This window comes from Arachis stenosperma, chromosome 9 (assembly GCF_014773155.1).
Source record: "Arachis stenosperma cultivar V10309 chromosome 9, arast.V10309.gnm1.PFL2, whole genome shotgun sequence".
In the NCBI taxonomy this organism is placed as follows: Eukaryota; Viridiplantae; Streptophyta; class Magnoliopsida; order Fabales; family Fabaceae; genus Arachis; species Arachis stenosperma.
In genome coordinates this window covers 83767669-83780179 of record NC_080385.1, presented here as the reverse complement: position 1 = coordinate 83780179, position 12511 = coordinate 83767669, and the positions used below count along the sequence as shown (strand labels likewise).

Genomic DNA, 12511 nt, shown 5'->3' with positions numbered 1-12511 from the left:
ACCATTATTGGTACCCCCAAAATCCTTACATACTTCTCTTTTTGAATTATGATAATCTGCAGTTGTAAGCAGGGTAATAACTGCTTGGAAATTAGTTATTGCTGGGAATGAACAAGGAAATGAACACTGATACAATTGTTAAGGCCAAGAGTTTTCTTCATGGTGATGAAGATCAGCATGAAAAAGATGTGTTTGAGAAGAATTTGAAGGTGCTTCAGAATATTTTTTAGTCATTATGCCGAGATTAGAAGATTAATGATTTTTTGTTTGTTAAGTTCTTTTCGAATATAGAGTGAAAACTTTGTATTTTAATTGATATGTGATACAAGTTTCATGTGACTTAAATTATCTCTTCTTAAGATTATGTCTTTGAATTGTGTAAAGATGATTTTTATTATTTAAAAAAATTATTTAGTATAATTATGTGTTTAATTTTATTTTATAATATTTAACTCATTTAATTAAAAATGTAAAATTATATATGTAATAATATTATTAAATATTATGTTGTATAAAAAATTATTAGAATATTATATACATATAGAAAATTAAAAAAAAAACAATGAAGGACCTAAGGCTACACTTATATAGAGTAGCTATGGTTATATAGAAAATTAAAAAAAAAAAGACCTAGGGCTACACTTATATAGAGTAGCTATAATATACAATGCGGCTACGTTTTATAAGTGATGCAGTAGGGCTGAAAAGCGTAGCCTATTCTGGTAAAAATGGAAGCTGAAAAGCGTAGCCTTTGGTTCTGGACAGCATCACTTGAAAAGCGTAGCCTATTCCCAAACGCCAAAAGCGTAGCCCTTGGTGCTGAAAAGCGTAGCCCTTGAGAATAGGCAACGGCCGAATAGGAATCACCCCAAAAAGCGTAGCCGTAGCCCAAAAAGCGTAGCTGTAGCCTAAGGTATCATTTTTTTTCACTTTTGGCTACACTTTTCAAGTGTACCTGAATGGGTGTTTTTCTTGTAGTGTTAGAATGGATGTTCAAACCTTCAAACAAAAAGATGGTGAATCCCTCTATGAAGCTTGGGAAAGATACAAGTAACTGACCAAAAGATGTCCATCTGACATGTTTTCAGAATAGACCATATTAGATATATTCTATTATGGCCTATCTAAATTTTTGAAAATGTCATTGGACCATTCTGCAGGTGGATCAATTCACCTAAAGAAAACACCTGTAGAAGCTCAAGAACTCATTGACATGGTTGCAAATAACCAATTTATGTACATTTCTGAGAGGAATTCCGTGAATAATGGGATACCTCAGAAGAAAGGAGCTCTTGAAATTGATGCTCTGAATGCCATATTGGCTCAGAACAAAGTGTTGACTCAGCAAGTCAACATGATTTCTCAAAGTCTGAATGGATGGTAAAATGCATCCAACAGTACTAAAGAGGTAGCTTCTGAAGAAGCTTATGATCCTGAGAACCCTGCAATGGCAAAGGTTAATTACATGGGTGAACCTTATGGAAACACCTATAATTCATCATGGAGAAATCATCCAAATTTCTCATGGAAGGATCAACAAAAGCCTCAACAAGGCTTTAACAATGGTGGACGCAATAGGCTGAGCAATAGCAAGCCTTTTCCATCATCTTCTCAGCAACAGACAGAGAATTCTGAACAAAATACTTCTAATTTAGCTAATCTAGACTCTGATCTGTCAAAGGCCACTTTCAGTTTCATGAGTGAAACAAGATCCTCCATCAGAAATCTGGAGGCACAAGTAGGCCAGCTGAGTAAGAAAGTCATTGAAACTCCTCCCAGTATTCTCCCAAGCAATACAGAAGAGAATCCAAAAAGAGAGTGCAAGGCCATTGATGTAATCAACATGGCCGAATGCACAAGGGAGGAGGAGAACGAAAATCCTAGTGAGGAAGACCTCCTGAGACGTCCCTCAAGCAAGAAGGAGTTTCCTATTAAGGATCCAAAGGAATCTGAGGCTCATGTAGAGACCATAGAGATTCCATTAAATCTCCTTCTGCCATTCATGAGCTCTGAAGAGGATGAAGATGTGACTGGAGAGCAAGTTGCTCAATATTCAGGAGCTATCATGAAGTTGAATGCCAAGTTGTTTGGTAATGAGACTTGGGAAAGTGAACCTCCCTTGCTCATTAATGAACTAGATACCTGGATTCAGCAAATTTTACCTCAAAAGAGACAAGATCCTGGCAAGTTCTTAATACCTTGTACCATAGGCACCATGACCTTTGAAAAAGCTCTATGTGATCTGGGGTCAGGGATAAATCTTATGCCACTCTCTGTAATGAAGAAGCTGGGGATCATTGAGGTACAACCTGCCTTGTTCTCATTACAATTGGCAGAAAAATCATTGAGACAAGCTTATGGAATAGTAGAGGACGTGTTAGTAAAGGTAGAAGGCCTTTACATCCCTGCTGATTTCATAATCTTAGACACTAGGAAGGAAGAGGATGAATGCATCATCCTTGGAAGCCCTTTCCTAGCCACAGCAGGAGCTGTGATAGATGTCAACAAAGATGAATTAGTCCTTCAATTGAATAGGGACTACCTTGTGTTTAAAGCACATGGCCATCCCTCTGTGACAAAAGAGAGTAAGCATGAAGAGCTTCTCTCAGTTCAGAGTCAAGAAGAGCCCCCACAGTTAAACTCTAAGTTTAGTGTTGGGAGGCCACAACCAAACTCTAAGTTTGGTGTTAAGACCCCATATCCAATCTCTAAGTTTGGTATTGGGACTATACAACATTGACCTGATCACCTTGTGGCTCCATGAGAGCCCACTGTCAAGCTATTGACATTAAAGAAGCGCTTACTGGGAGGCAACCCAATTTTATTTATCTAATTTTTATTTTATTTTATTTTATTGTTATTTTATGTTTTATTAGGTACATGATCATGTGGAGTCACGAAAAAAATATAAAAATTAAAAAGAGAATCAAAAATAGCAGAAGAAAAATCACACCCTGGAGGAAGAACAGACTAGCGTTCAACGCCAGTAAGGAGCATCTGGCTGGCGTTCAACGCCAGAACAGAGCATGAATCTGGCGCTAAACGCCAGAAACAAGCAACATTCTAGTGTTTGAACGCCAGGAATGTGCCTCAAGAAAAGCTGGCGCTGAACTCTAGTAACAAGCATGAAACTGGCGTTCAACGACAGAAACATGCTACATATGGGCGTTGAACGCCCAGAACATGCTTTACATGGGCGTTGAACGCCCAGAACGTGCATCACCTCGGCGTTTAAACGCCAGAATGGTATGCAAAGGCATTTTACATGCCTATTTGGTGCAGGGATGGAATTCTTTGACACCTCAGGATCTGTGGACCCCACAGGATCACCTCAGGATCTGTGGACCCCACAGGATCTCCACCTAACATATTCCCACCTTACCTCCTAATCCTATTAACACTCTTCCCCATGTCACATTTCCCAAAACCCTTCACCAATCACCTCAATCTCTCTTCCCCATCACCTCTTCACCACTCACATCCAACCACTCTTCCCCATAAACCCCACCTACCTTTAAAATTCAAAAACACTTTCCCACCCAAACCCACCCTAAAATGGCCGAACCTACCCTCTCCCCTTTCCCTATATAAACCCTTCCATTCCACTTCATTTTCACACAACACAACACCCTCTTCTATACCTTGGCCGAAACCCACCCTCCCCCTTCTCCTCCATATTTTCTTCTTCTTCTTCTTCTCTTCTTTCTTCTCTTGCTCGAGGGCGAGCAATATTTTAAGTTTGGTGTGGTAAAAGCATAAGCTTTTTGTTTTTCCATTACCATCAATGGCACCTAAGGCCGGAGAATCCTCTAGAAAAGGAAAAGGGAAGACAAAGGCTTCCACCTTCGAGTCATGGGAGATGGAAAGATTCATCTCCAAAAGCCATCAAGACCACTTCTATGATGTTGTGGCAAAAAAGAAGGTGATCCCTGAGGTCCCTTTCAAGCTCAAGAAAAATGAGTATCCGGAAATCCGACATGAGATCCGAAGGAGAGGTTGGGAAGTCCTAACCAACCCCATGCAACAAGTCAGAATCTTAATGGTTCAAGAGTTCTATGCCAATGCATGGATCACTAGGAACCATGATCAAAGTATGAACCCGAGTCCAAAGAATTATCTCACAATGGTTCGGGGGAAATACTTAGATTTTAGTCCGAAAAATGTGAGGTTGGCGTTCCACTTGCCCATGATGCAAGAAGATGTACGCCCCTACACTAGAAGGGTTAACTTTAATCAAAGGTTGGACCAAGTCCTTATGGACATATGTGTGGAAGGAGCTCAATGGAAGAGAGATTCCAAAGGCAAGCCAGTCCAACTAAGAAGACTGGACCTCAAGTCTGTAGCTAGAGGATGGTTGGAGTTCATTCAACGCTCCATCATTCCCACTAGCAACCGATCTGAAGTTACTGTGGATCGGGCCATCATGATTTATAGCATCATGATTGGAGAGGAAGTAGAAGTTCATGAAGTCATCTCCAATGAATTCTACAAAATAGCCGAAAAGCCCTCCACCATGGCAAGGCTAGCTTTTCCTCACCTTATTCGCCATCTATGTTACTCAGCTGGAGTTATCATAGAAGGAGACATCTCCATTGAAGAGGATAAGCCCATCACTAAGAAGAGGATGGAGCAAGCAAGAGAGACCCTCCACGGTTCTCAAGAGATGCATGAGGAAGCTCATCATCAAGAAATTCCTGAGATGCCTCAAGGGATGCACTTTCCTCCCAACAACTATTGGGAACAACTCAACACTTCCTTAGAAGATTTGAGCCATAATGTGGAACAATTAAGGGTGGAACATCATGAGCACTCCATCATTCTCCATGAAATAAGAGAATATCAAAGAGCAATGAGGGAGGAGCAACAAAGGCAAGGAAGGGACATAGAAGAGCTTAAGGACATTGTTGGTCCTTCAAGAAGAAGACGCCACTAAGGTGGGTTCATTCCTTGTTCTTATTTCTTTCTGTTTTTTGGTTTCTATGTTATGTTTATCTATATTTTATGTCTCTACTTCATGATCATTAGTATGTAGTAACCATGTCTTAAAGCTATGAATAAAATCCATTAATCCTTCACCTCTCTTAAATAAAATATGCTTTAATTCAAAAGAATAAGAAGTACATGAATTTCGAATTATCCTTGAATTTAGTTTAATTATTGATGTGGTAACAATACTTTTGTTTTCTGAATGAATGCTTGAACAGTGCTAATTAAAACTGTTGGCTCTTGAAAGAATGATGGACAAAGAGAAATGTTATTGATGATCTGAAAAATCATGAAATTGATTCTTGAAGCAAGAAAAAGCAGTGAAAAAGAAGAAGCTTGCGAATATAATATATATATATATATATATATATATATATATATATAGAAGAAAAAGAAAAAGCAAGCAGAAAAAGCCAATAGCCCTTAAAACCAAAAAGCAAGGGTAAAAGGATCCAAAGCAAAAGAGTGTGCTTAAGAGCTCTGGACACCACTAACTGGGGACTCTAGCAAAGCTGAGTCACAATCTGAAAGGTTCACCCAGTCAAATACTGGAAAAACAGTGCTTAGGGCCACGACCAAGACTCATAAGTAGCTGTGTTCAAGAATCACATGCTTAACTAGGAAAGTCATAACACTATCCAAAATTCTAAGTTACGACCAAGACTCATAAGTAGCTGTGTTCAAGAATCAACATGCTTAACTAGGAAAGTCATAACACTATCCAAAATTCTAAGTTCCTAGAGAAGCCAATCATTCTAAACTTCAAAGGAAAAGTGAGATGCCAAAACTGTTCAGAAGCAAAAAGCTACAAGTCCCGCTCATCTAATTATAATTATATTCATTGATATTCTGGAATTTATATATCTCTTCTTTTTATCCTAATTGATTTTCAGTTGCTTGGGGACAAGCAACAATTTTAGTTTGGTGTTGTGATGAGCGGATAATTTATACGCTTTTTGGCATTATTTTTAGGTAGTTTTTAGTAAGTTCAAGCTACTTTTAGGGATGTTTTCATTAGTTTTTATGTTAAATTCATATTTCTGGACTTTACTATGAGTTTGTGTGTTTTTCTATGATTTTAGGTAATTTCTGGCTAAAATTGAGGGACTTGAGCAAAACTCTGAAAAAGGCTTACAAAAGGACTACTGATGCTGTTGGAATCTGACCTCCCTGCACTCAAAATAGGTTTTCTGGAGCTACAGAACTCCAAATGGCGCGCTCTCAACGGCGTTGGAAAGTAGACATCCAGAGATTTCCAGCAATATATAATAGTCCATACTTTATTCTGGAATTGACGACGTAAAGTGGTGCTCAACGCCAAGTACATGCTGCTGTCTGGAGTTAAACGCCAGAAACACGTCATAACCCGGAGTTGAACGCCAGAAACACGCTATAACTCGGCGTTCAACTCCAAGAAAAACCTCAGCTCGTGGATAGATCAAGCTCAGCCCAAGCATACACCAAGTGGGCCCCGGAAGTGGATTTATGCATCAATTACTTACTCATGTAAACCCTAGTAGCTAGTCTAGTATATATAGGACTTTTAACTATTGTATTAGACATCTTTTGATCACTTTAGATCTAAGGAACATCTGGGGGCACATAGTCCTTAGACCATGGGGGCTGGCCATTCAGCCATGCCTGAACCTTTCACTTATGTAATTTCAACGGTGGAGTTTCTGAACACCATAGATTAAGGGTGTGGAGCTCTGCTGAACCTCAAGTTTCAATACAATTACCATTACTTTATATTCAATTCTCTTTTATTCTTATTCCAAGATATACGTTGCACTTCAACTTGATGAATGTGATGATCCGTGACACTCATCATCGTTCTCACCTATGAACGCACGTGACTGACAATCACTTCCGTTCTACTTTAGGCCGGGCGTATATCTCTTAGATTTCCCAACAGAATCTTCGTGGTATAAGCTAGATAGATGGCGGCATTCATGGGGATCCGGAAAGTCTAACCTTGTCTGTGGTATTCCGAGTAGGATCCTGGGAATCCGGAAAGTCTAACCTTGTCTTTGGTATTCTGAGTAGGATTCCGGTATTGAATGACTGTGACGAGCTTCAAACTCCTGAAGGCTGGGCATTAGTGACAGACGCAAAAGAATCAAGGGATTCTATTCTAACCTGATTGAGAACCGACAGATGATTAGCCGTGCCGTGACAGAGCATTTGGACCATTTTCACTGAGAGGATGGGATGTAGCCATCAACAAGGGTGATGCCTCCAGACGATTAGCCATGCAGTGACAGCGCATAGGACCATTTTCCCGAGAGGATAAAAAGTAGCCATTGAAGACAGTGATGCCCTACATACAGCTTGCCATGGAAAGGAGTAAGAAGGATTGGATGAATGTAATAAGTAGAGATTCGAGAGGATTCTAGCATCTCCACACGCCTATCTGAAATTCCCACCATTAATTTACATAAGTATTTCTATCCTATTTTATTTTCTGTTTATTATTAATTTTTGAACTCATCATAAACCAATTTAATCTGCCTAACTGAAAAATACAAGGTGACCATAGCTTGCTTCATACCAACAATCTCTGTGGGATCGACCCTTACTCACGTAAGGTATTACTTGGATGACCCAGTACACTTGCTGGTTAAGTTGAACGGAGTTGTGTCCACACATAGCCAATAGCCATTAAATAAATCTCATGCAAATACAAAGAAGGTCACAATTTCGTCCACCAAGCAGCAACAAGAGTACTATTCCCAGCTCACTCAAGCCTTCAATCGAGTGTCTGAAAGGCAAGAAAGTCAAGACAAACGCCTCCAGGAACTCAACCGACGCCAGATGAATCAAATGAAAGCATTCAACGAATTTAGCGTGCTAAATGATGGAAGGCAACTACACCGAGAAGAATTCAGCATCAACACTCAGGCAAAGCTAAACTATGTGGTTGAGCATATGCATCACCTTCACCCGGACATCCCAAATTATGAGGCAGTTCGCAAGAACTTAACTAAACAAGAAGAAGGGAAGGTGAAACAGCAAAAGGAAGCATTAAAGAAGAAGATGGAGGATGCCGGATTCTGGAAAAAGTTGATGGGGAAGCGTAAGGGGAATGGAGACTCAAGTAATCAAGGAGAATCCCAAGGGAGCAGAAGAGAATGAGCAGACCAACAAGTGAAAGGTGGTAAAGTTTCTTCTTAGTCTACTTCCCTTTTCAAAGCTTTAAATAAGGAAAATTATGTATGAAATAGAACATGCTTCCATGGTAGCTTAGGATTTTCAATTATGCATTTAAGATTCATTGCTTAAGTCTATGATATTGAGCCTAAATGTCTTGAATGTTCACTTGCACCTTTCTTACTTGTATGCTTGTCTCTTTAAGTTAATCAAAAAGAAAATGTTATGGAAAGAACAAGAATGGAGTCATTTTGTGAAGTGCATTCTAAGTGTTTGTGGTAGGATGATTAGTAAGCTAAGTTGGTTGACCAAGAAAGGAAAGAAAGCAACTATCCATCCTAAGTCATAAGTTTGAGACACATTCCTTGAGGCTAGCTAACTAATAAGATCCCATCAAGAAAAGAAAAAGAGTAACACAAGTGAAAATAAGAAAGAGAACACAAAAAGGAACAATGCTAGGCACCAAGGGTCTTGAAACTGAGGCATGTGTCTGTGGGTGTTTATGTACAAGGGATATACTTGGATGAATAAGCTCTTAGGGGTGCCTTATCACTTGGTAACTTGGATTAATAATCCGGGATTATCAGCTGAAAGTCCACTATCAAGAGTAACCCTTGTTACAGAGCACTTAGTAACCCAAAGAGGTACTGGACACCAAGGTCTCAAGAAAGAATAACAAACCATGTCCTGTGTGTATGTAAGGGAAAGAGAGTTGAGGGAGTAAGTCCTTAGGGTGTTTAACACCTAGCACACTTAAAACCAACTGGTTTGGGAGTGTTGGCTGAAAGCTTATCATAAAAAGTCGCCCTCTTACAAAGCACCTAGCAAGAAAGATCAATAAGAAAAACCTCAAGGGATGCAATCAAGAGAATGACTAGGGATTTGATAAAGGCTTGAAACCTAAAAGGAAAGAACCTAAGTTGCTATGCATGAAACTCCATGAACCATGAATGCTATTCCCATCTTTTCTTCTTGTCTTTTATTTCATTTTTTCTTATGCTTCAGTACTGCTTAGGGACAAGCAAGCTTTCAGTTGGTGTTGTGATGCCAGGGCATCTAGGCCAGTTTTACTAGCCATTCTTACTGTTTTAGGGTAGTTTCATGCATTTTCCTAGTAACAAGGCAAGTTTTGGGTGAAATACACTTACACCTTCATTCAAGCAACTATTGTGAATTTTGCATGATTTCATGGGATTTTTGCCAGAATTACATGATATTTAATGATGCATAATCATGATTTTGGCTAGAGCTTTGATGCCTTTAATTGCTTGATTTCAGGACAAATGAAGCATGGAAGAATCACGTTTGCACTCACGTTAACTTAGTTAACGTGACTACTAACGTGAGATGGCAATTGGCTTGCAACGTTATGAGAAAAGTGATCACCAATAACGCCTGCGAAGCCATTCATAGCCTACGTTAAGAGCCACGTTAACTAAGTTAACGTGGTACTTAACGTAGAAGAAAAAGGGGACTCCACGTTAATGAGAAACGTGAACTCCAATAACGTTTCTCCCTCACGTTAGTGGTAAAAGTGAACACCACTAACGTTGGGAAACTAGGCAATGCCCCACGTTAAGAGTCACGTTAACTAAGTTGACGTGAACTCTAACGTGGATGAGGATCAATAAGGCCAACGTTAGTGACACTCACTTTTGTCACTAACATTGAATCAATTGCATTGCCTACATTAACTCACACGTTAAGATTGTTAACGTGAAAGTTAACGTGGAGTGGGGTTCAAAGAGCCAACGTTAGTGACACTCACTTTTGTCACTAACGTTGGAAGAAGGCTTCATTACTACCTTAAGAACCACGTTAACTTAGTTAACGTGGGTTCTAACATAGGGACTTAAGGCAATTAGAGCATTAGTGACAAAGATGAGTGTCACTAACGCTCTCAAAGGTGATAGGTGCCCACGTTAAGAGCTACGTTAGCCAAGCTAACGTGAGACCTAACGTAGGGGAAAAAAGGCAAGCAACGTTAATGGGAAAAGTGATTCCCATTAACGTTTGCGAAAAGGGGCACAAGCCAACGTTAATGGGAAAAGTGAGTCCCATTAACATTGGCCTAGAATTGAGAAGGAACGTTAGAAGTCACGTTAAGACTTCTAACGTTGAGAATAACGTGGGCATATAAGGGTGGAACGTTAGTGGAAAAGGTGAATGCCACTAACGTTCTCGCACCCAGAAATGTATTCCACGATTAATCTCACTAAGTGCCTGAGCCTAAATTCACAATTCTCTGCAAGATGGGCCCACTACAGATAAGAATTGCTTCAACTCAAGGTCCAAAGCCCACATCCAAGACTTGAAGAACTCACTAGAAGATCATAAAGAGTAGTATATATAGGAGTAGTTTTGAACTAGCTAAGGGACTTTACTTTTTGCACTTTGGAGAACTACTCTCTGCATATTTACTTTTCTGTACTTCTAGCATGGATTATTCTTTTCTGCCATTTTTGTTTCCTAGAGCTATGAACAACTAAACCCCCTTCATTGGGTTAGGGAGCTCTGCTGTAATTTGATGGATCAATATTAGTTTTCATTCTTCTTCTTCTATCTTTTCTCTTGATTTTACTAGAAAGCTTTCAATCTTAATTCAATTGGTTAGTTATCTTGGAAAAGAAACTCTCCATAATTGGATCTCTTCGGAACCTTGGGAAAAGGAATGAAGAGATCATGCTAGAATTGCTTTCTCATGCTGGACCAATTTGGGTTGGGATGGATATGTGACTATAATCCCCCCAATACTTGAATTGGAAAATGTATGTGGTATAATCAGTGACCATACTACATCTTTTCTCATGAGCAATTGAACAAGGAATTGGCTATTGATCAAGATTTGAGAGATTGGATTGCCAAGGAATTGGGATTCAATCACTTAAGATTGCCAAGGAGATCAATGAATGCATTGATTGAGGAAGAGATGAGAATGAACTTGATCCGGAGAATTGTAACATCTCCTAAACCCAATGATCTCCCCATTTCTGATCTTACCCATTCTCTTTAATTTCTGCTATTTACTTTTATGAGCACTACCCCAACTCCCCATTTAAGATTCTTGCACTTTAATTTCTGCTATTTACTTTCTAGTCATTTAACTTTCTGCATCTCAATCTAAATTTTGTTTAGCTCAACTAACATATTCTTCTAACTAAAGTTGCTTGACCAATCAATCCTTGTGGGGATTCGACCTCACTCTATAGTGAGTTTTACTTGACGATAATTCGGTATACTTGCCGAAGGGAGATTTGTTGAGAGACAAGTTTCCATGCATCACCAACCCATTAAGTCTACTCCTCTGCTTGAAGTATGTACAATGTCTACTTCAATACTTGAAGTATGTCAAATAGGCTTGATCAACATCAATCCATAAGTCCTAACCAAGCTACTAATTGACTTACTAGTAGGCTATTGTTAATGGTTATCAAATTGACCACTAAGGGTTCTCGAATCACCAATTCATTAAGACCCAATGACTCAACATCACTCAATTCCCTTAGCCTAGGCCAAGAGTAAAGAGAACTACTCAAAAACTAGTGGACACATTTCATCAAACACCTAGAGTGCAATAAAAGTAAATATCATAAAATTCAAGAATTAATAGAACCCATAACTAACATAGGCAAGAAATCAACAATAGCATTGAAGATAAACATAAAATTGCATTGAAAGGAAATTAAAATCAACAAGAGTTCATGAACATAAAAGTAACAAAATAAAGGAAAAGACAAGTAAAACTAGAAGAGTAAAGATGTAACAACAAGAAATTAAAAGGGAAAACTAAATCAAAACAAGAATTTAAAGTTGGATCTAAGAAAATTAAACATAAACTACCCTAAATTCTAGAGAGAAGCGAGAGCTTTTCACTCTAGAATTCTAACCTACAACATGATGAAAACTACACTATGGCTTCTCCTTCCTCATTCCCTTGCAATCCATGGGTTTAAAAGCATCAGAAATGAGTTGGATTTGGGCCTCCTTCAGCTCAGAAATTGTCCCCAGCGTATTGCTTTTAGTGAGGTCACGTGCTGCTTGTCAAGTGAAGATCGGAAAATTGATGGTTTAGAAGTTATAATAAATTCTCGTTGCAAGTATAGTTTCTAAACCAAGCAATCAACCTTTCTTACAAACGTTTGGTTGTCACAATTAACAAAACCCTTTGGAATTGATAACCGAAGTATTTAAACCTCGGGTCGTCTTCTCAAGTAATTGCAGGGAGGTGTGTTTTATTATTGGTTATGGAAAACAGTGTTTTTGGGATTTGAAAAGGTTTTGAAAAAGAGAAAGGGATTGCAGGGAATTAATAAATTAATAACAAAAGAATCTCTTGGCAAGGTATGAAAACTGGAAGTCCTATCCTAGTTATCAT

The 12511-nt window shown here is 38.9% G+C and overlaps 1 non-coding gene across 1 annotated transcript; it reads right to left on the bottom strand.

Moving 5' to 3' along the window:
* Window positions 1-976: 976 nt before the first annotated feature.
* Window positions 977-1083, bottom strand: LOC130952533 (small nucleolar RNA R71). The gene has a single exon (XR_009074712.1). It is a non-coding gene; the product is annotated as a small nucleolar RNA R71 (small nucleolar RNA).
* Between the last annotated feature and the right edge of the window lie 11428 nt (window positions 1084-12511).